We start from the raw sequence: 23,958 nt of genomic DNA, 5'->3' as shown, positions 1-23,958 counted from the left end.
CCACTGATTTAAAAGCTTTCAAAGTTTAAAAGTGAGCTTGTCAAGTCTGCTCTTACATTTTCAGTCTGAAGATGACAGTAGAAGCAGGATAAAGCAACTTCCTATACATTTATGATAGCAAAATAGACTTCATATTCGTATTTGAAATGCTTGGGGCTAAAATTGTTTTTGGATTTAAGGATTTTTTTTTACAGATTTTAGAGTACCTGTATTTTGGAGACAGAATCCAAGTCTAAGCACAAAATTCATTTATGTTTCATATACACCTTATACACATAGCCTGAAGGCAATATTATACACAATATTGTTACTAATTTTGTGCATTAAACAAAGTTTGTGTACTGTCACAGATGTCACCCATGTGGTTTGGAATTTTTAGTATTTTGGATTTCAGAATTCTGGATAAAGGGTGCTCAGTCTTTAATCATAAAATTATACAATTGCATTATAGAACCATTGTTTACTGAGCAACTGGTGATTATGGCTGTTGAAATAATAGGATTCCAATGCAAACTTGAGTGTCATTCTCTATTTTTCCTATAAAAATAGGTATGTTTTATTGAGATTTGGTCATAGTTTTATTCATGCGTAACAGGAGTGGGCGACTGATGTGATGCTCAGCAGATCTGACTAGTTTAAATGCTTGAGGATCACACCTTTTATATTTTCACTTGTAAAATTATATATTATCATTAGTTTACATTGTAATTTAAATGTGCATTATCGACAAGTAAATACAATCAGTTTTAATGAAAAATAAAGATTTTTGGTAGTCTGAATAATCAATATTAATAATAAATAGCGCAGTAAATTACCTAGTCCAGTACTCTTTTGACTCATTCATATTGGGCTGTCTTTTTTTTTTAAAAACTATCTTCGAATTCTTGTCTGTGAGAAAAACCTTCTCTTCCCTCTCTCTCTGTGAATTGCTTGTTATTGCTAGAACTTTGGGGTTTTCTCTTCATGCTCACCTTAGTAGACACACAATTTTGTTTAGTCCTACAAAGTTCTGTACTTAGTGAATATAGACATAGACCTTGACAAAGTACCCCATGACCTTGCAAACATTGTTTTCTCTTTTTGCCAGTGCATTAATTACTAAAAGATACATTAATAAAGTTGATAAAAGAAAAGTCAGCTTGATTAAGAAACCGATAGACAACGATTTCCTAAGGCATTTTCAGCTGCAATATTCCTAGCTTCCTATTTAATGGTTTAAGGCAGGGGTCCCCAAACTAAGGCCCGGGGGCCGGATGCGGCCCTCCAAGGTAATTTACCTGGCCCCCGCCTTCATTTATAATATAATATTTTTATATCAGTTTTAATAATATAATATATTGTATATACATATAATATTGATAATAATATCATTTTATACAATACAAAACTAACAATAATATCATATAATAATATTAATTATATGTTATATATTACATATAATGTTACAGTATAGTGGTATAGTTCAATATAGTGCTAATATTGTGCTATGCTAATAATATAATATATTGTATACAGCTGCTCTGAGTTCCCTTCGGGGTGAGAAGGGTGGGATATAAATGTAGTAAATAAAGGTAGTAAATGATTTTGGACTTAAATAAATAATTCTGGACTTAGGCTCGCCCAAAGTCTGAAATGACGTGAAGAAGACACACAACAACAACAACAATCCTAATTAACCTGACTATCTCATTGGCCAGAAGCAGGCCCACACTTCTTATTGAAATCCTGATAAGTTTATGTTGGTTAAAGTTATTTTCATTTTTAAATATTGTATTGTTCTTTCATTGTTATTGTTGTTGTTTTGCACTACAAATAAGATATGTGTAGTGTGCATAGGAATTTGTTCGGTTTTTTTTCCCAAATGATAATTTGGCCCCTCAACAGTCCGAAGGATTGTGGACCGGCCCTCTGCTTTAAAAGTTTGAGGACCCCTGGTTTAAGGAGTTGGGAAGGAGTGTAGGGCTCATTTGTTCCTCCTTTTCCCTTCCCTGCCTCTTAATGACAATCTAATATTAATACTAATGATGCACAAGAGTTCAACAGATACCGTGGGCTACTAAAAAGACAAATAATTGGGTTCTAGAGCGAATCAATTCCAAATTCTAAATACAGTAGAGTCTCACTTATCCAACATAAACGGTCCAGCAGAACGTTGAATAAGTGAAAATGTTGGATAATGAGGAGGGATTAAGGAAAAGCCTATTAAATGTGAAATTATGTTATGTATTTACAAATTAAGCACCACAACATTATGTTTTATAACAAATCGACAGAAAAAGCAGTTCAATACACATTAACTTTATGTAGTAATTACTGTATTTATGAATTTAGCACCAAAACATCGTAATGTATTTTTAAAAAATGACTTAAAAATTGGCTACAAACAAAGATAGAATTGCATAAAATGAACTTAACAGTAACAACATTGCCAGATATTAAATCCATAGAAAGTTCAATCCTTGCTGCCTAGAGAAACAGCTGTGGATCCGAGTGAGAGGCAAACTGTGTTGGATAATCCAGAAAGTTGGATAAGCGAATGTTGGATAAGTGAGATTCTACTGTATAACTAAACCGAGACTCATTCTTTGGGCACATCATGAGATCCCAAAGCTATTCTAGGATTCATACAGATCCCAAAGCTATTCATGGATTCAGATGACACCTCTGTCAATTTTCACAAGGGGGCAGAAAGAGAAACATGGTCTATATGTGGTGCATACTACACCATTTGTCAGTTCCATGGAGTCAAGAGCTAAGCTATAAACAAAAAGTGCATGTGTAGGCATTTTAAAGAAGAGAGTCTCTTGCTTTGTGTCTCTTGCTAACTATATAGGGGTTGTAATGGATAACTTCTCCAAGCTGACCCCACAATTCCAACCCTTGGGCTCCTCTCATTGCCTCTTTCCCCTCCTAATTCCTCCCTGGATTGGGTACAAGATGATCCTCATGTGTTGTTTCTATGGTATGTGTGACCAGAATTCCTATCAAGCTTAATAGGAACAGCAAGACACAGTTATAAAAAAAGAATAAACAAATTTGGGAAGACATGTTGAGATAACCCTTTAACCTCTGAACTATTTAATCCTTCAGAGCTCCCTAAAACTCTATTCATTGCTGACTGCCCTGTCTCTTTCCCCCCTTATCTCTATGTCATCTTTCTCCTATTTCTCAGCCATCTTTTCTATCTGAGACAAGCCTCAGTTTTATATTGTGTCTTCCCTGTAGTCCTCTTCCCCTTTTTAGCATTCCCCAAACTATGATTGTCTGGCTCCTCCCTTAACAGTGATGATTGGGCTAAAGCATGACAACAACAACAAAAAAAAAGAGGAGAAAAAAAACAACAGTTGTCAATGCAGGCGCGTGAATCATAATTTTTGTTCAAGAGGAAGAGTGTTATTTTTGAAAATACTCTTTAGGAAGAATTATGTGAAAAGTACTGGATATAGGTAGCAAAGGTGAGGGGCAATCAAAAGATAAAGCCAAGGCTTTCTGCATTATAATGAATGGACTGTGATCCTGCCAATAAATATAGAAGACTTGGGAAATAGATGTCCAGTTCCATATGGTTTTTATCCTTTTGCCCCCCCCCCCACACCCCCATTTTTGTCATAGCAGTATAATGCTGGGGTGGGGAGTGGATCTGGAGCATTGAGTGGAGAGAAGAAAGTGTGAATAAAAGAAGTGGGAGCTAAATATAGTACAACCCTTGTATTCATGGAATTGATACCTGTAATTTTACTTATCCACATTTGAAAAAGTATGTTCTCTGTAGGCATTTTCTAGCTCCTCAACATACCTTTATGGTATGCTTCTGCTGGAAGTTAGCCATAGAATCATGCTGGACAATCTAGAAATGTCATACAGGAGTTATCGCATTTTCCAGGTCCTCTGATGTGATTCTATCCTATGCTTCCACTGAAAGTGACTTATATAGGTGGGGTTCGCTATTATCAATGGCTTTGCATTTCCACAGTATGTCCAGGATCATATCCCTGATAGCTAGTGGTGTCTTACTGTATCATTGGTGAGGGTGAGGGGTAGGGAGTGTGTGGCTCTCAAGATATTGGACTACAACTTCCATCAGCCGTAGCCAACATAACCAATGGTGGGCATGCTTGAATTTATTCCCAACAACATCTGGAGGGTCACAGACTCCATACTCCAAGGAATCACAGGAGAAATGTTGCTTTGTAGAAAGGTTGAATATGTTAGAAAGGTCGGAATAGGATGAGATGACGACAGAAAGTAACAGAATAATAAAACTTTAATAATAATAAAACTGTATTTGTAGACCACCGTATCTCCCCAAAGGGCCAGATTGTAGGGGTCATTTTCAAAATTTTGAGAAATAATAGGTGAAAATAATCAGGGTATGTAGTAGCAGAGTGGAGACAAATGTAGAAGGGAAATTGGACTGTGGATAGGTCAAGACTATATTTGGGACTGGCAGATAGAGGTTCAATAAATGTTAGAGAAAAGAAGCTGGAGGATATGAAAGGTTAATTATGTGATGGAAAGGAGAGAAAATAGTAGTCCTGTTGCATTTATGTCATACTTCCTGCTCTCCAAAAAAACTTACCAATAGATTCATAACTCGTGTAAGTGTTGCATCTCATTCCTGGGAGAAAGATTGTGTACCAAATCAGTAAAAGATCATTACTTAATTTCTTATGTCTTAAGCCTTTTCATGTTCTGAAAACTTGGATTCATAATGGTCTTGTATTTTTCAGTATGAGTAGGACTAGCAAAAGGCATTGCCTAAAGGCAAGATAGTGTCCTCTCCTATTATTTGTACAAAACTGGGCTGAACTGATAGTTGAATCTGTCGATCCAGGCCACTTTAGATGGGGAGCATCTTCCAGTAACTCACAGGGAAACGAAGTGGCTCTTTTTCTTGTAGTGGTGGGGCCAGGCCTAATCAAGCAGCAAAAACATTGGAGGACAATAAAACACCATTCCAAATGTAGCACTCTTTTATTTACTCTGTACTGGAAAACATTGAGGCTTCTGCATTTGATGTATTGTTGAATACTATGGACATATTTTTGGCTTGTCTGTGTGAGAGTTCCTGCCACGCACCAGTGTTTGCTTTGTATCTAATCCATACAGTTCAATGTGCAGTGGTTTGAAGTCAATTAAACATCATTCCATTACCTCACACATGGCCTGACACCTATGGGTGTTCATTGGGAAAATTATACAGTCCTTTATAAATCAGCCAAGTCATTTTTTATGTCGTACAGAAAAGATCATCTCTTTAGGAAGCCAAAAATATGAATCATTTTATACGTGTTTCCTTTAATTTTCCTTGAACCCATTTTAAGTCAGTGCATAAACTCTAATTTCTCTCTCTCTCTAACTATCACACACAAAAACAAACACATCTCTATAGCTTTCTGGGTTTAGCAAGGGAAAAAAAACACTGCTCTTTTTAACTCAGGCATTAATTCCATCGGAATTCAATAATCTTTCTAATTCTATATTTTGGATTAAAGAAAACAATTCTATCCTATAAAGAAAACAGAAACTTTCTCAGAAATGGAGACTTATTGATGAGAATGAGATAATTTTTCCTTAATGTGTTTTCTCATAAAGCAGTGAAACTGCACTTGCTCCCAACATATATGAAAACATTATCTCAGTTATTAATGTGTTTTCCCCCAAGAGATAAATTAATCTACTTGCACAAGGTTTCCCCTTTCTGTTTAACATCAAATTGTAATAAGACTAGACTTAAGGAATGCATAGGCGGCACACTTTAAATTCCACAGGAGTAAAATACAGACATTTAAATGGTTTGGATGATCTTGTTACTGAAGTTTTTCAGACTTTAAGGCATTAGTTATAAAGGTCTGGAAAGCTGTGAATGGCAAATTAAGCCCCTCTTTCTCTCCTCCCACCCCCATAACACTGATGTTATGGAGCACATTGTAACTATTTGGGGCACTGAGATGAGAATGTTGCCGCAACTCCATTGACAGATCTATGGAAGCACTGAATCTTAATTTTTATGACTGTAAATTGTTAGCCATAAATCTTTATGTGCCCAAAATGACTTAATGCTTTATTTTCCCTTGAGATGTTTAAGGTTGTATTTTTTCTACTTGAGATACTTAAAGCTCTGGTATGTGCGACAATCTATTAGACATGTAAGCTTGTGTTGGCTAAGGCAGCAATTATTCTTTAATATCAAGAAAAGTTCAGGGGTGATGATGAGGATGATAACATCTCAGAATGCTGGAAGACCTGAAAAATTAAGTTTCATTTACAAGTGTGTTCTTCTAAGGAAGATCAAAAGCACCTGATATTGTCTGATCTTGGAAGCCAAGCAGGGTCTATACTTGTTAGTGGTTGAATAGGAGACCACCAATGAATCCCAGTTGCCGTATATTTCAGCTGTATTTCAGAGGAAGGAAGTTGTCAAAACCACCTCTGAGTAGTCATTATCTAAGAAAATTGCATAGTATTCATGAAGTCACCAAAAAACGATAGGCAACTTGAAAGCACACACACACATTATTAGAAGAAATAAAAGTAACAATGCCTCATAGATTTAGTGAAAATTAAATCCAAGGAAGTGTGTTTGAGATCATCACTGTGAAAGGGAGTTATTTCAGAAATATCTCTTGGGCTTAAACCCTACTGAAATCAATAGTGTTGATTTGCCACAGCTTCAGTTTCTGAGATGTCCACAGAAATTGAATGGACTTAAGCACAAGATAAAGAGATCAGAGTAAAATGTGTTGCAAAGTAGTTATCTGAATGTATACAGTATTGGCCTTTTTACAACAGATGTTTTGTTTGCCTCTTTTCCACAGCTATAATTGCATATGTTCTTGAGATTTAATTAAAACTGTACTCTACTGAGACAATTTCACATAGCATTAAGATAATACCTCACACTGTGGGAAGGTTTGAAATAATTTGATTAAGTGAAAACAATATTTGATTACAAGAATTAATAAAAGGTAAGGTAAAGATTTTCCCCTGACATTAAGACTAGTCGTGTCCGACTCTGGGAGTTGGTGCTCATTTCCATTTCTAAGCCAAAGAGCTGGCATTGTCCATAGACACCTCCAAGGTCATGGTGACTGCATAGAGCGCCGTTACCTTCCTGCCAGAGCGGTACCTATTGATCTACTCACATTTGCATGTTTTCAAACTGCTAGTTTGGCTGAAGCTGGGGCTAACAGCAAGAGCTCACCCCACTCCCCAGATTCGAATACAAGAATTAATACGTGCAATCATTCTAATGGAAACTAAATCTAAACAAGCATGTTTAAGATTATTACCTTTAAAAAAATGTTCTTATTACATAGAAAGTTGAGTTGAAGCCTGCTGAAATAATTATATTAGTTTGTCTTTTTTGACAATGTAGCCAATTCAAAAGTATTTAATTTTAAATACAAATTAATAGAAATATACTGTGAAAATGTACATTTCTTTATCTTCTTTCTCTAGCATGGGCCATATGCTTAGGGTTATACATATATATCCATATTCTAGATATATACATTTCAAGATTATTTTTCTTATTTGAATAGAATATAAACTCACCTAGTTTTCATAAGGGTGTTCTCCTCAATGAAGAATTAGAAAAGAAATAAAATGGTCCAAGAATTATAAATGAATCTTTACATCTGATGGGTCCTACATATTTGACTTAATTAAAATTGCTGAAAAGGATCATTTACTTGACATGTTGTGATCTGCTCATGGGAAATTTAACCATAAGCTTCTCATGCAGTTAAGCTGTGGATACAGCAAATTCAGTAGATTAATTTCCTAAAACCGTGGGAACAGAAAAGAGACAGAATCCTTACCTATTACCCAAATAAGGAACTAGTAACACTTGCCATGATAGATGTGCCTCAGTATTCTCTAAGCTATATTTTAGTCTAATTTTTTGATATGGGAAAGTGCAAGAGCATAACATTATGTGCAAACCACAGCTATATTAAGGTGAAAATTATGTTTCTCAGCAATCCATCAGCTAATATTCTAGACTGCTTGTCAGCTTGGTTTCAAATATGTCATGTTCATAAAATTCAAAAGATTCTGTCTTGAAAATAAACCTTGGTAATGTTAGCATTATAATTTGTAATAGGGGGAGCAAAAGAGGTACACTTTATGCTTGCTGTAATGAGAAAAAAGACATTTAAAAGTGCAATAAAAAGTCTAGTGTAAAAATATATTTCCTCATATTTTGGAGCACTATGTAGCTTATGAAATTATTCTGCTAGAAATATTTCCGTCCTCTAATTTTCTTCTGGAATGATTAATATGCTGAAGTAAATTTCCTTAGAACTATTTGCTGCTCAACCATTGTTTTTGATATTGTCGTTGATTATCTGAGGCATTACTGATCATACTTAATAATAATAATAATAATAATAATAATAATAATAATAATAATAATAATAATAATAATATCTTACGCATATTTATTAAGAAATTCCATTAGTTTAGAATCTAAATTACTACCATTGTTTTTGATATTTTAGTTTATTATCCGAGGTATTACTGAGATCATACCTAATAATAATAATCATCATAATATCTCATGCATATTTATTAAGTAAGAAATTCCATTAGCTTAGATTCTAAATTACTTCATAGTTTATGTAAATGAGCCAATATTTTCTTCCAGTTCTCCTTCGTCCTAAAGATTCCCATATTGAGACATTGCTAAGGCTGCTACAAAAGCAAGAAATGAATGTTCAAAGACCATAGTGGGCTAGAAAAGGAACAGGGAGGAGAAAAACCTGCTCCATAAATATGATCTTTTTTCATTTATGGAATTCAAGCCATTGAGTTCAATGGGCATGCACCCATGTAATCATGTACAAGACTGCAACTATTGTTTCTGTGCATGCATGTATGAGGCACACAAATACTTTTAGACAGGACTCAGTGAATTGCAAATACCTATTTTAATGCATCTGTTAGTGTATATAGCTGCACCTAGAAGATGCTTGATGTGGTCAGCTTTGTCAACATTGATCCTGAGCTTGGGAAAAATGAGAGTCTGAATGTAGGTTACCGCACTAGCTTGAATACCTATCATTAATCTGATTGTGCCAAGTAGCTTGCTTTTATAATTCCTCAAATAAGAATTCTGATTCCCAATGAAAATTCCCTACAGTCCCCAAACTTCTAGCACTGAAGTAACTTTAAATATCAATTGAGTAATTGGAAGTATAGCTTAGGCGTGCAAGTTAACAAGGGAATGTGAATAAAGCAAATATGAGTTCAACATGTTAATGATTTTCAGGGTTTCACTCTGCAATGCTAGAAATATGGGGACTGAAGGAACATTTCATAGGAAGGAAGGAAGAATTCTTACTTGGAGGGCAATGCTCCAATTCCACCCTCCCTCCAAATAGCTACAATCCTATTTTGTTTGGGCAAATTGTGCTTTCATATATGAGTTACTGTATTTCTTTGATTCTAAGACACACTTTCCCCCCATATAACATCTCTAAAAACAGAGTATGTCTTAGAGCCGCGAGTGCATTTTATGTATTTTTTTTTGTTGGTGATGGCAGTACTGAAATTAGTGTACATCTTACAATTAATGGTGTGTTGTCGAAGGCTTTTATGGCCAGGATCACAGGGTTGTTGTATGTTTTCCAGGCTGTAAGGCCATGTTCCAGAAGTATTCTCTCCTGACATTTCGCCCACATCTATGGCAGGCATCCCCAGAGGTTGTGAGGTATCTTGGTGTCTTAGAATTGATGAAATATGATATATTAAATTAAGTTTTCAAGCAAATCATTGAAAGCTAACCCTTATATACAGTTCAGAAACTTTGTTTTAATGAAATATAAGTGTTTCAAAACATGTTTTGAATATAAAATTTATAAATGTAGTACAAAGAGAAATAAATAGGAAATACTACTTTTATTTGTATTTGCACATTTCATCTGGATCCAACATCTAAGCATATTTTGAGAGGGGAAATATATAGCACATCATTGGACCTATTTCAATTTTAATTCAAGTAATTGGCATAAGATACTGGATCATGCCAACAAATGAAATAGGCCTTGAGCCCCCAGGAGTACTATTCCTCAAATAAATAAGCCATTTAGGCATCTGCCCCATATTCAACTTGCCTAGAAGTCTGGTTTAGCATAATAAGACTTACTTTTGAATAGACATTTGTAGGACTGCACTGTTAAACTTCATTTTGCTTACATAGATCCCACACAGTTAAGAACTATTAATATAGGATTGTGTTTTAGGAAAGATGATATATCAAAAGGATAAAAATGAACCACGGAGAAATCTTTAGCAAGGCATGGGTCATCATCATTTCTTGTTTTCCGCTTGTCACATGACTTTAACTCCTGAAACATTGTTGCTCTTTAATCGGGAGTTGTGCTGATATGGAAGAAATTCTGATTTTACTTCATGTAGGAAATGCCATATTATTTCTATCATCTTTCAATTTTAAATGAATAAATAGCAGCAGAATTTTAATAAAGTATGGATAGTCAAACTAGACTCTCTCTGATGCCAGAATAATATTGATGGTATTGTTATGTGCCTACTTTCGACTTATGGTGACCCTATGGCAAAACTATAATTTTCTTGGTAAGACGTGTTCCTAAAGACTGAGAAAATGTAACTTCCCAGTGGGTTTCCATGGCCAAGTGAGAGATTTGACCTTTAGTATAATGAGTTGTAGTCCAACACTCAAACCATTACACCACATTGGCTCTCATATTGAGTGTATACACCAATTACAATCACATTGCTCATGCTGAAATGACATATAAAGGCTTGTGTGTTTGAAATGTATTGTAGAGTTGCCCTGCATACTTGTTGTCAGTTTTAACAGTGTGGAATGTCATAGCCTGAAGATAATTCCTTATGAGCATGTTATGTAGTTGCTCTTGAATCTCTACCCGCTTGCTATACAAGGAAATGTAGTCAAACGTTTGCCCTGCTTCTAAGCCATTGCTACCTCCTCTTTCCCACTCAGATAAGTTACAGAATTCCATTATCCAAATTGTTACACATGTGTGACAGAGGTTGACCTTTAGTCATGTCAATCCTTTTTGTGTAGGCCTCAGGCTCCAGCTTAATAGCTCAAAGCCTGATTTACTCACTGTAATAAGGGCAGGAGGTCGAGCAATTGTCAGCCTGCCTGCTCATACCCTTCTCGGAGCTCTGGTTGAAGGCTGTTAACACAAAGCTTTTCAAAGTGAATTTACAACCACCACCACTGACAGAGGCCAATCAGTACACCATAAATGTCAGGTTAGTGAGATTGAGCAGTAAGTAAAGTACTGACAGCCCACCATTGGCTGAAATCAATTGCTTGAGATTTCACTGTGAATAGCAATCTATGCATAACTGCATCTAAATATGTAGCAAGAGCCTCATAGTAGAATGTGCATATCTACTGGCTGATAACAGAAAGTAGTTTTCGTCATAATAAGAATTTCCATCATTTCAAGGGAAACAATTGCATCTTATGGGTGTCATAGCTTTATAAAATATAAAGATTGGGCCTCAGCTTCAGTATATGTCAGGCCCCTTGAGCAAATGTCACAGTGGCTCCAAAGTGTCTGCCGTGATATTTTCATCCAGAATTTTTATTTGTAACACTGAGCTTATATTTGTGTGTCAACGCCTGATAGTTTACTGATGGGAAAAGAAATTGTTGTTAAGGTTGTTGTAGCTCTTGTTTTTTAGGATGTATTGTAGTTGGAAAACAAACCACAATGCTGCCAAGGAAATGATAGTATTTATTTCACTTTATGGGTAACGATTTTCTCGCATTAGCAAAACAGCCAAAGCATATAATTGTATTCATTGCTTTGACCAGAGCTTCGTTTAAAGGGAAACTGATTCTTCATTCATTTTGCTACTTTATAATGGAAGACTACCGCAGAAGTCACTAATGAGTGATTATATTCTGAGGGTTTGAATATCCATGAGATGTATTTAACTTCTAAGAGTGGATGTTTTTATCATTTTATGCAGTGACAGCTTGGACAACAATTCATTCAGCTTTGAAGGCATCAGCATTAAAACGTAGACATCCATTAAAATCCTGTATGCAGGGATTTATAAATTAGGCAATTTCCTTGATTATTGCAACCATTTACAAAATTGATTGTCCCAGTGTGGCATAGGCAGATTCCAACAATGATCATTGACAAGAGGCATGTACTTGAATATCTATATTCATTGTTTGGGAAAACAGGATGGCTCTCGACTGTGGCTCTTCTTCCCACTTCAAGGTCAATCATGCCCTGAAATAAGTCTCTTAATGTAAGAGAGGCTCAGATGCTATTTATAGACCATTCATGATAGCAAGAAAGCTCTTCTTTTTCTTTCATCCTTAATTTGTTTGCTGATGGTCTTAGACATTCATTAGTGTCTGTACTGCATATTCTCTTTGTGATCTGTTATTGAGAGGTGAATAATTTTTGTAAATTGCAGTAGTAAATATTTATTTGATTGAAGATATAAAAGTCAATAACATGTTTTATTTGTTTTGTCCGCAAGTTCTAATTAACCAATAGATATACCGTGTAGTAACTTGATCTCAGTCAATTTTTCCCCTCTAGAAGATATAATAAAAATATTATGTCACAGATGGAATGTATGTTTTAGTTAAGTTTCCTTAACTAAATCCTATATAGGGATTAACTATAAAACCTCATTTCCCATTTATGTATGATAGAAATAATCAATCATACATAAAGTGCAGAATTTCTGAAAATTTAGCGCTTTAAAATATTAGACAAAATGACAACCTTTCCCACAAAATAATTATTTTCAGATAACTATCGCAGGCAGCAAATAAATATAAACCAAGATGCATAGCTACATAGTTAGTATAAGGAATTGTTCTACGGTTAAGTCTCAGACAAAATTATTGTACAGAGGGCCCTTGGTATATGCTGGGGTTTGGTTCCAGGACCCCTCTGTAGATACTAAAATCAATAGATATTCATGTCCCATTATATACAATGTCACAGTAAAATGATGTCCCTTATATAAAATGGCAAAATTAAGGTTTGTTTTAAAGATTTTTAAACACATATATATTTTCAACTGTGGAAGATTACATCTATGAATTCAAAATCTGTGGACATAGAGAGAGCTGACTATAGCCAGCCCTATGTTCTGGCACTCCTAATCCCGTGATTAGGATTGGATCATGGGTTTCACTTCCAAAACTAGAGCTACAAAATGTTGCTCACATGATCAGTGGTGGCTAGTAAGAATCCCAGTCATCAATAGCCCTCCTCAGGTTTGCAAGCTTCCTTGATTGAGCTAATCCATCTGCAATGAGGTCTTCATCTTTTTTTACTTTACAAATGATATATTTCCCAATAAGTTATGTTGTCTCATGATGTATCTGAATGACTACAGCCTAAGTTTAGTCATTTGGCTTCTAGTAAAAGATCAGGCTTCATTTGCACTCAGACACATTCATTTGTCTTTTTGGTAGAACACTCCTTCAGCAAATTTCAAATGAGTTGATTTTGATTTTTTGGGACTTTTCAAATAAGTCTCTTATTTTTTGTTGTTGTCTTCTGTTTCTTTCCATTGGCTATATATAATAAAATAATGCTTTTGCCTAAAACTCAGGGAGCATCTAGACAGGGCGTAAAAAGTGTGCCCTCCTGGATATTCGCAGAGGGCATCCTGATGATGTCCCATGAAATTGTGAATGCTTTCACCACAAAGCAGGAAAACCCTGCTTTGCAGTGAATTAATTTGTTAGTGAATTTGTTCTGTGCCTCCTTAGAAAGTGCAAGGCAAACCCACTATGGCCACTGTCTGGACTGGCTAATCAGAAGTCCTGGGACGCAGCTGTTTCGCATTTTCCATGCTGAATCAGATCCGCCCCCCGCCCCCCAAACCCATTATCGTGGTGTTGGAGCTCTCCTGGCATGTAGGAATAATGCACCAGGAGAAAGGGAGAAGTAGGAAAATTACTCCTGCCCCCCCTTCTCCTGGTGCATCATTCATACATGTTAGGAGAGCTCCAGCATCATGCGAATGGAGGCTGGGTAAGTTCTTTTATTTTTAAAAAGGGTTTTGGGGGAGGTTGGGGAGGTGGGCTGTCTCCCTGTTCTCCTGGTAGTGGGCACAAAGATAGCACCCACAGAAAGTGCAGACTTTTTGGGAGGTGCGTGGACTACAGTCCACCACAACCCTGGGTTTTTTAAACCCAGGTCGAAACGGACTTCACCACTGTTTGGAACCACCCTCATGAACAGTTGTATTCAGGATTATAACATAATTTTGTTACCTTTTACTATATTTTCTTTTTGCATGTCCTTAATTGTTTGAACTCTCTTCCATTCAAAACATATTTTTATCACAAGCACTCAAGCATAAACAATTGTGGGAATGAAGAATGATTCTGAGCATAGGTAACTATTTGGAGGTGTTTATGCCAAAAACAAAGATAACCTCTTTGTTGTCATGAAACATTGCTGGTGGCAAAGGTAAACTTTAATACCCTTTTGTTAAATTGTATTTTAAAAACATGCATCACTTAATACATTACATTTTAAAACACTGCTGTAAGTGAAGGAGAGCTAACTGAGTTTATTGTAAATGACTCTGAAATTTGTGGATGCAAATACTGAAATATAAAGGATTTTCTATTATTTATTGAAATGTTCTTCTGAAATGGTGCTAGTTTTCCTCGGTGGTGATGAAATTTCTAACCAATGTAGTGACAGCATAAAGCATAAGGCCTCAATTTTTCAAATGTTCATCATTTTAAGTTAAATCAATTTAAATTATGTCACCTCCAGACAATGACTCATGTACCTATTATTATCAGATTTGTATTTTGAGAGTATAATGGATGAGAGCTAATTCTATTGACATGGTTTTGATAGTGTTGAAGAGTTTTCATAACAGGAAGGTTTTTTAAAAATATCTTGGTCACATCTTGTGTTCATCTGTGGCAAGCTTATTTTGAAGGGCAGATAATATTTAAGTATTTCCTCATGATGTTTTCTAATATATCCAGTTCTCTAAAATTGTTCTTTGAAGTAGAAATACATGTAAAATGCCCGAGGTGTATGAGGATGTAATCTAAACATTAATATAGAATGAAGAATAATAATTTGACTTTTAACTCCTTTTGTTTGAAACGGCATAGAAAAATGACAATTCTGATTTATACATGGTGCTTCTGAACCAAGTTCTTTATATAATATTGCTATTCCAGGTTGCTATTCCATACAGATGTTGCACTTTGGATGAATAACTTCACTAGAAAGTTTTAATCAACTGATTTCAATAGGGGCAGAAAAACTCCCAGAACCAGAAGCTAGCATAATATGGTGATTAGGTGTTGGATGGGACACTGGGAAACCGAGGTTTGAGACCCCACTCAGCCATGGAAACCTACTGGGTGATCTTGGAAAAGTCACACTGTCTCAACCTCAGAGGAAGCCCCTTTATACTAATTCTGCCAAATAAGACTGCATGATAGGCTCATCTAATGGTCATCATAAGTCAGAAATGATGTGAAAGCACAGACGAGAACTGGGTTCACAGACCTTGGGTGATCTTACACAAAAGGCTCTCCTTGATCTAATGTGTCTGTGCATTCTCATTCAATGGCTCCTTTTTGTAAGGTTGGCCTAAGATATGCCGTGAAGATAGAATAAAATCTCCTCTCTGGTCTGTGTAACATAAGCTGACTGGATTGGCAACTGAATCTTGCTTTGATACTTCTAGATATACTTCCAGGCTTCCCCAACAGTTCTTTTAGTACTGAAGATTGACTTTAGTGCTGATAGAATAGCTTTATTGATAGTAAATAATGCAGCACATGATAAAAAATAGAGAAGTATTGTGGCCTATCATTGATGGGGTCCAATATCCTCTCAATACTAGAACTGGGCCCCTAGAGTAAGTCTACCTAAACTGTCCCCTGCTGGCAATTCAGGTCCTTGTCTCTGGCTGTTTGGAGCCCATGGACTTGTGTGCATCCCCTCCAGGGTAAGGCTGATGGAAAAAGGACACCCAAGGAATATCTAACATAGAAGCAAGCAAAGAAACCAAAGCTGCAAGCATGACCCATCTCTCCCTCCATCAAAGCTATGATAACTGAGAAAGCAGGTTTGCAATTGGAAAATTCACTCTGCCAGTCTGTTCCTAATTATATATTTTCCAGCCTCAAATTGTCATGGTAATAGAAAAAAGTATTCTATAAGATCACTAATATAAATGGATTTTGCACTGAATAAAACCCATCTGCAGAGGCCTTAATCATTATAACTACCTATAGATTGTCTCTGTGACACCAAAAAGAAAAAGAAAAAAGAAAAAAGAAAAGAAAGAAAAGAAAAGAAAAAGAAAGAAAAGAAAAAGAAGATATGCAGGTTTTTTAAAAAAGTGAATGCCGGTTTGTTTTTAGTTACTGCAAGAGTCATTGACAGACTCAGTCTGCCAGTAACTGGCAGTATGCAAAAATCTGTAAAGCAATATATACTTCATTGAAAACAAATTATAATTGTTTCTTTTTTAGATGTATTCTATCAGATATACATTGAATCAAGAAGACTATTTCCAATCCTGGACATGATTGTCCTGATTCAGAGAATGGTAAAACATTTTGTTGAGCATATGGCCCTGATGTATGTAGGTTATTTTGTGTGTCAGAAGCGACTTGAGAGACTGCAAGTCGCTTCTGGTGTGAAAGAATTGGCTGTCTGCAAGGACGTTGTCCAGGGGACATCTGGATGTTTTACCATCCTGTGGGAAGTTTCTCTCATGTCCCTGCATAGGAAGCTGAAGATGACAGGCAGGAGCTCACCCCGCTTCCTGGATTTGAACCGCTGACCTTTCAGTCAGCAGTCCTGCCGGTACAAGAGTTTAATACATAGTGCCGCCGGGGGCTCTGTGTTGTATAAAGGTTTTCTTCTCTGCTGTTAAATATAAGAGCAGCTGTGAGTAAACATTTCTTCTCTGCTGATATGAATGGAGAAACATTTGAGAACAGACATGGTATTCGGAATCAGTTTTCCTGGTTTTAAGTATTTTTGAGTATACACTGTATTCCCTCAGTTGAACAGTGGTATACATTTTCCTATAACATTTAAGAAATGTGATCCTTACTGAGAGAATACCTTTGCTTATTGGCATACTGAATGCCTTCTACTTTGTTCACCATGCTAGTGAATATTTTCTTGACTTAATTTTTTATGCTTGTTTATCTATTCTAGGTTATTGCCTCATTCAGTCATGGTAGAGAAACACACATCCTTGGAAACAGTTCAGTAGAAACTTAATGAAAGCTGTTTCAAATTTATTAAAGAGTTAGTCCAGTCAGCACTTTCCCTCCTAACCTTCAGAAAGAAATTAAAAATGTGGATGTGGGACCAAGCCTTTGAACAATAATTCTGTGCAATAAGTGGATAAGTGCAATTACAACAGGAATGGATCCTGGACTATGATTTTGGGTTGTGTAATTTTAATTATTGATTTTAATGTTAGATGTTTTTAACTTTTTGGTTTTAATGTATATGTATTTTATTTGTATGTCTGTTTGTGCGGCATTTAATTGTTGGCTACTTGTAAGCCACTCTGAGTCTCCTTCGGGGTGAGAAGGGTGGGGTATAAATATAGTAAATAAATAAATATTCATCCCTTTCAGAGGTTTTTTGTTTCATTCTGGTTCCTATTTTGCCCTTAATATATATTTAATAGTGATACTGACATTTTAAAAAGAAGTTATAGATGTATTATTGTTTTAACCCTACTGATGTAATTTTATATTGTCATTTTTTTACTCTTCTGGGAAACATAAGCATATATTGTCATATTGGTTCTTGGACCAAGATACTAAGACCGATATATACAAAAAAAATCAATGTCAGTGGGAGTATTTGTGCATACTTTGTTGTTGATTTACCCAATAAACATGAGAAAGTCCATGATTATTCAACATATACATTTTATATTATCTGGAGCAGAACTAAGTGATACATGTCCAGAAGCGCATGTGTTGAAACTTACTTGCATCATGTGTGGTCAAATTGCTATTTAAATTTGATAAATCTATATGATTAATGAATGTTGAAAATTGGATACTGTATCAAGTAATTGATTTCAAAAGTCTTGGTAACTACACTATTTCAAAAGAATCAATGGTGATACTGGCTAATGATCAGCAGGAATCTCTTCCTCCACAGTGCATGAAAGATATAAATAGTGCAAGGATATTGTCTCATTTTATTTAGAACCAACAGTCACTTCATTGTGCTGAACTCATAGCTATTTTCACTGACAGACAAGGTGCTCAGTACAGTCTCACACACGTTGTAAAGTGACTTGAGAAACTATGTTCCTTTTATATTTTTTATTAAAGCATAAACATGTATTGCATTAAGCAAAACATATAGTAGTAAACAATAATGACAGATTTTGTGATGTCTACCTAGATCAGTGGTTCTCAACCTGGGGTTCCCAGGTGTTTTGGCCTACAACTCCCAGAAACCCCAGCCAGTTTACCAGCTGTTAGGATTTCTGGGAGTTGAAGGCCAAAACATCTGGAGACCCACAGGTTGAGATCCACTGACCTAGATCATATTCCTACATGCATCATACTTGAAGATAATTCAATGGGACTGATTTCTGAGTATTTAAAGTACTGCACTTCATTATGAAGCTGTCATAATTATAAAATGAATAACATAGGTAGTCAGTAAAAAGGTAAAGGTTTCCCCTGACATTAAGTCCAGTCATGACCGACTCTGGGAGTTGGTGCTAATCTCCATTTCTAAGCCGAAGAGCCGGCGTTGTCCATAGACATCTCCAGGTCATGTGTCCGGCATGACTGCATGGAGCGCCGTTACCTTCCCGCTGGAGCGGTACCTATTGATCTACTCACATTTGCATGCTTTTGAACTGCTAGGTTGGCAGAAACTGGAGCTAACAGCGGGCGCTCATTCCGCTCCCGGGATTTGAACCTGGGACCTTTTGGTCCGCAAGTTCAGCAGCTCAGCGCTTTAACACACTGTGCCACCAGGGGCCCTTAGGTATTCAGATATTTTGATTTTTCCCATCTTATTAGAAAATCAAGGGAGATATAATTTTGCTGGGCTCCTAAAGCCTCCTGAGGAGTGAGGCTAATTTTAAATGAGATGGAGGATGGGAGATAAGGGATGGAGCTTGAGTAGCCTATTTAAGGTGCCTCTGCCCTCTACTCCTCTTCTCTGGAATCTTCAATCCACCCCCCCCCCCACCTTCTTTCACAGTGGGTTTTACTGATTACTTTGAGACTGAGTAGGAATTTTCCTCCTTGCTAATTGGCTTATGGTAGTGTCAATAGGTCCTCGCAGCAGGTTTTGAAGGGTGATATTGAACCAGTGAGCACCTTTCTGACACATTTGGTGAAGGATGGAAATTTGAAACAAACCCTGAGTATCAAGCGATCAAAAAGTGAAAAAAAATTACTGGCCTTGGGGCTGGTCTCTTAGTCTTTGCTCTCATCAGGGGCCTTGCATCTTGAGGACTTACACCATCTGGCCAGCTTTAAAGTTTACTAACTGGTGAGGGAACAACCCTGAGTTTCAGGAATTTCTCTTAGGGGCTAACGATGGTTTCTCCTAGGGGAGGCTGCGGGTGTATGGGCTGGGTTACTCCACCTGCTCCCACACCAAATCACACACCCCTATTCGTTTTGTTATCACCAAAAAACAATCGCATAGGTAACCGTTAATAATGTTGCCTCTTTTCAAATCCTATTTCTTGTATCTGGTCTCATTATTTCTTAAATTGGTCAGTAAGCTAGACATCTACATGCCTCATTGAGAAAAATACATTTTTCTTCATTCCTGAAAATAGTATCATCATGTTTTGAGGCATTATCAATGCCTTATAATATGTTAAAACTGAATAGTGTCTTCACTTGGGTTCAGTTGGTAGTATGTTAAAGAAGAAAGACAATGCTTGGAATGTTTTCCAGGCTTTGTTTTTGCTTTCATTTGTCAGATTCTCAATACCTTACTTTTTTTCTTCAGAAAAGAAAAAAATCTTTATGAAGAGCTTTATTGAAGAAGAATATGATTATGATTTTATGGTTAAAACAATTAATTACTGCAAATTACTGCAACCGCTCCTAGTTTGTGTATTCTTCCTCATTAATAAATTTCCCATCTTGACTGACTTCCAATGATGCTTGGCCACACATGTCCCTGTTTTCATCTGTGAAAAGTTGTATGTTGTTGAAATATAAAATAATAACATATTAACTATGCTCCATATTCCTGTCTGGCAAAAGACATTCAGTGACTTGAAGCATTATTTAGTAGTGATTTTCTTAGCAACAGTTTGTATATTTTCTCTTTTATCTCAGGGAAGGCTTTGTTCACTATTCCTTGTATATTCTGAATGCACAAATTGTAGAATAGGGCTTACTGATTTGTAGGGAAAGGATATATTGCTGCTGGAAGGAAAAATGTGGTGGGGAAGGTGTTTTTGACACAGCTCTCATGGTAAACAAAATGTAGTTTGAGATCTTTCTCACAGTATTTTAAAGACTTCTTGGTGCAATAAAAGATATTACTCCTCAAGATGTATGTTTTCCATTCCTTATAAATAACATTCTAATCCCTCCAGAGTTTTCAGTTCTATCTGTCTATTTATTTTAGATGTTTAGAATGTTTACAACAAGGAGTAGTATATGAATACTGATAGAGCTGTAAATGTAAACCATGGTGAAGAGTGTTTGTAATGTCTTCAATGGCCTAAAGAAGTGATAAGATAGCTCTTCTATCAGTTGAAGGGATTACTTCTTAGGTTAAATTATAAAGGTCCATGAGTTTGGGATTAATCTCTGAAGATAATACAAATGGAGATTATTAGATTAATGGAGTCTTCTTTGAAATACACAATGTTTTTAAGAGAAAGAAGATTCCTAGATATCATAATTTAAGGCAATAGAAGGCATCAGAATTATTATGCTAAATCTCTGTTGTCCCACATTTCACTGACTTGTAATTAAAATGGAAAATCCAGGTCTCCAAGTGTGCCAATGCAATCTTAAAAGTTTTGTGAAGTGTAACTAATATTACAACAATATGGGGTATGTTTCTGAATTTATAAATATGTTAATCAAACACCACATTTGGATTGCATATTGGTGATGGGGCAGATACTATTTTATCAAAGGTGTTTACTGATAAAGTTCTCTCTTTGAAATATTTGACCTTTGGAATCAAAATCATGATGCTTAAAAGCAACAGTAAATTATTCTTCCATTGCTATAATTCCATTGAAATAAGTGTGTGGATGAACTATACAGCTATTATTCAGCAGCTGCCACAGCTGTCACTTTAGTGAACCACTTGATAAATTGGATCCTGATATTTACAAAATCTATTAAAATATGACCCATCATGTGTTTGTTTATATGTTGACAAGATGATGTACACACTGTAGGTCAAGGGTGAGGTGAATTGTTATGGCATACTTGTCAAGGCAGCTTTTTAAATGAAGGACATTTAAATAATTTTTGAAGAATAGCTGCTTAGAAAACAGTGGAGAGGCAACCTACTGAATAATTATTTAGAAAACAAAACACCTCTGTGAGTCTGACACAAAAACATTTGTGATTGTTATCAATCAAAAGACCTCTCTAATATGTTTGACAATAGGCAGCTCAGATAGAGAAAGTACACAGCAAAATTAAACAGAAGGCAATTGATTTAACGACTTGGGTGGTTTGTAGAACCAGAAAGAACTTTCCATGCGGTCTTGTCACTTGCATACCTTCCCTTTATCAACTGAGTTTAGCAGTATACAAAGATTAAGATTAGTCTAAAATAACGAAGTCTAATTCAAAGTCTCTTTATCTACTGAGGAAATGTATGTATACTGTATGTTATCATCCATATGTATGTGGTTTTAATTAGTCTTCCTTTAAAAACAAAAAACACATACAGAAAACCCCCTAACTCCCACAAAACTATGGTAATACCAAGGCAGCTCTATATAAAACCTTATGTTAAAGATACATTTTATTTGGTATGCCAGTTGATTTGTTCTAGTTAATCTGTTTATATGGAACAGGAATTGGACAGTAATAATAAGATAAAAACTAAGCTTTTGAATTTGTGGGAGGTAAATTGGTATGGTGTTGGATAATTGCAATGCTGGGCTTGTGGATTTCTTCATCAAACACAACTTTTGAATCCATGATTCATAAATGAACTTGTATTGGATGGTTTAAAATGTATGTAGTCTAAAAATCTAACTACTGTTTTAGAGTGAAACGTAAGAAGAAAAGCAACATCTACTAGTTTATTTAAATGGAAAATAGTGTTCGGATTCTACAGTGTCACTAAACTGAGTTCACGTACCAAATTTTATTCCTTACTTAATAACCCTGAGTACCCACCTCAGCTTCTTAGTTTTTGACTGTTTCTTGGACTTTGTATCTTGTGGTTTGGTTATAGATAACGTTAACATAACACCATGAAAAAGGCTTTGGATGTGTTCTTTGGCATGGCCAATACATTGTACAGAACTTTACAGCTTAGAAAGGAATACACGAATTACCAAAAAGTAACTCAAAATAAAATTCTTAGGTTTCATCTTATACAAAATGATTGGCTGTGAAAGTACTTTATTTTAGCACAATAGCATTTATTCAATCAAGCAAGATACTTGTACAATAGAAAGTGCTTGTTGGCACTAGCTTCTCTTATGCATTGCGGTCACCTTTCCCAGACCTCAAAAGAAGATGCAGACCACATGTTTATACTACAAGGGGACTGTTTGTTGTTTGTTATTGTTGTTTTGGCATGGCATTTAATTCACCATATTTAATCTTTGGAAATATGGAAGGGCTTTGATAACTGAAAACCATCCTGTAATTTATATTTGTTCTTGCCATTACTGATACACTTCCATACTCTTCTCTATTTACCTCTTCACATGGCCCTTTCAGGCAGTGCTGTTTCACTGGCAGTTGCCACGTGCCCTCCCTCCCCCATCATACAGTGAGGACGGGATAGGGTACATTGGCACCCTGTCCTTCTCCTCAGATGGGAGAAAGCACTGCAACGCCACCCATTTCCCCATTATACTGGGAAAAGGGGAGGAAAGTGGAGCTACCCAAAACTCACTTTCCTTCCCATGGTGGTGGAGGAAACACCTTTGGCAGGAATGTGGGCAGGGCCTGCTATGCGTCATCTGATGGCATTCGGCAGGCCCTATCCAAGCAGCAAAACAGGGCTATTTTGCCCTGTGTGAAGAGGTCTTATAACACTTTATTGTTTTAATTCATGACCTATTAGCACACTCCCAACTTCCAAATGTGGGTCTTGGTGTACCATATAGGTTCATGAGATGATCACTATACTTCTGTAGTATATATGCTTTGAGGGCCCTGGGTGCAACTCTGTCAGATGCCAGGGTTTAGAATATGCCTCTCCCATAAACTCTAGAGAACCTGTGGCTTTCAGAGTAGATTACTTTGGGTTAGATAAATCAGTGCTTTAACTGTAATATAAAACAACATCTTTATGTTTTCACTTTCATTTCCGTTTAAGGGACCTGGAAGAATTGCATTTTCTTATGTACAGATTCCTGGAAGAACTCAAAAACCTATGGGAGGGAGTTGCTGGGCAAGTCTGGTTGATGAAAGCCAACACAACTCAGGGAATGCTTTCATTTGGGGGGCTTTGTGAAGAGAAGTATACAAAACTGACACTTGTATCTGTCAGAAGGCAAATAGGGCAAAGATGGCAGAGAGAAAGGAAAGTTTGTAGAAAAATGTGGAAGCTAAGCAAACATTTGGATAGGAGAAGGCCCACAAATACCAGATGGTGTAGGCTATATTTTAGAAGATTGAACTGGTAAAACCACTGCTGAGTATTCGTTGCCTTAAAAATCCCTATAAAATCAATGGCGGTTTCCATAAATCAACAGGCAACTTGAAGGTACATACAC

The 23,958-nt window shown here is 36.2% G+C and overlaps 1 protein-coding gene across 3 annotated transcripts in view; it reads left to right on the top strand.

Moving 5' to 3' along the window:
• prdm6 (PR/SET domain 6) overlaps positions 1-23,958 on the top strand; it is a 125,023-nt gene that overhangs the window by 31,466 nt on the left and 69,599 nt on the right. The gene's annotated exons all lie outside the window — the stretch shown is intronic.

This window comes from Anolis carolinensis, chromosome 2 (assembly GCF_035594765.1).
Source record: "Anolis carolinensis isolate JA03-04 chromosome 2, rAnoCar3.1.pri, whole genome shotgun sequence".
Lineage (NCBI taxonomy): Eukaryota > Metazoa > Chordata > Lepidosauria > Squamata > Dactyloidae > Anolis > Anolis carolinensis.
The sequence above is the reverse complement of the archived record's forward strand: the minus strand, read 5'-3'. Positions and strand labels throughout refer to the sequence as shown.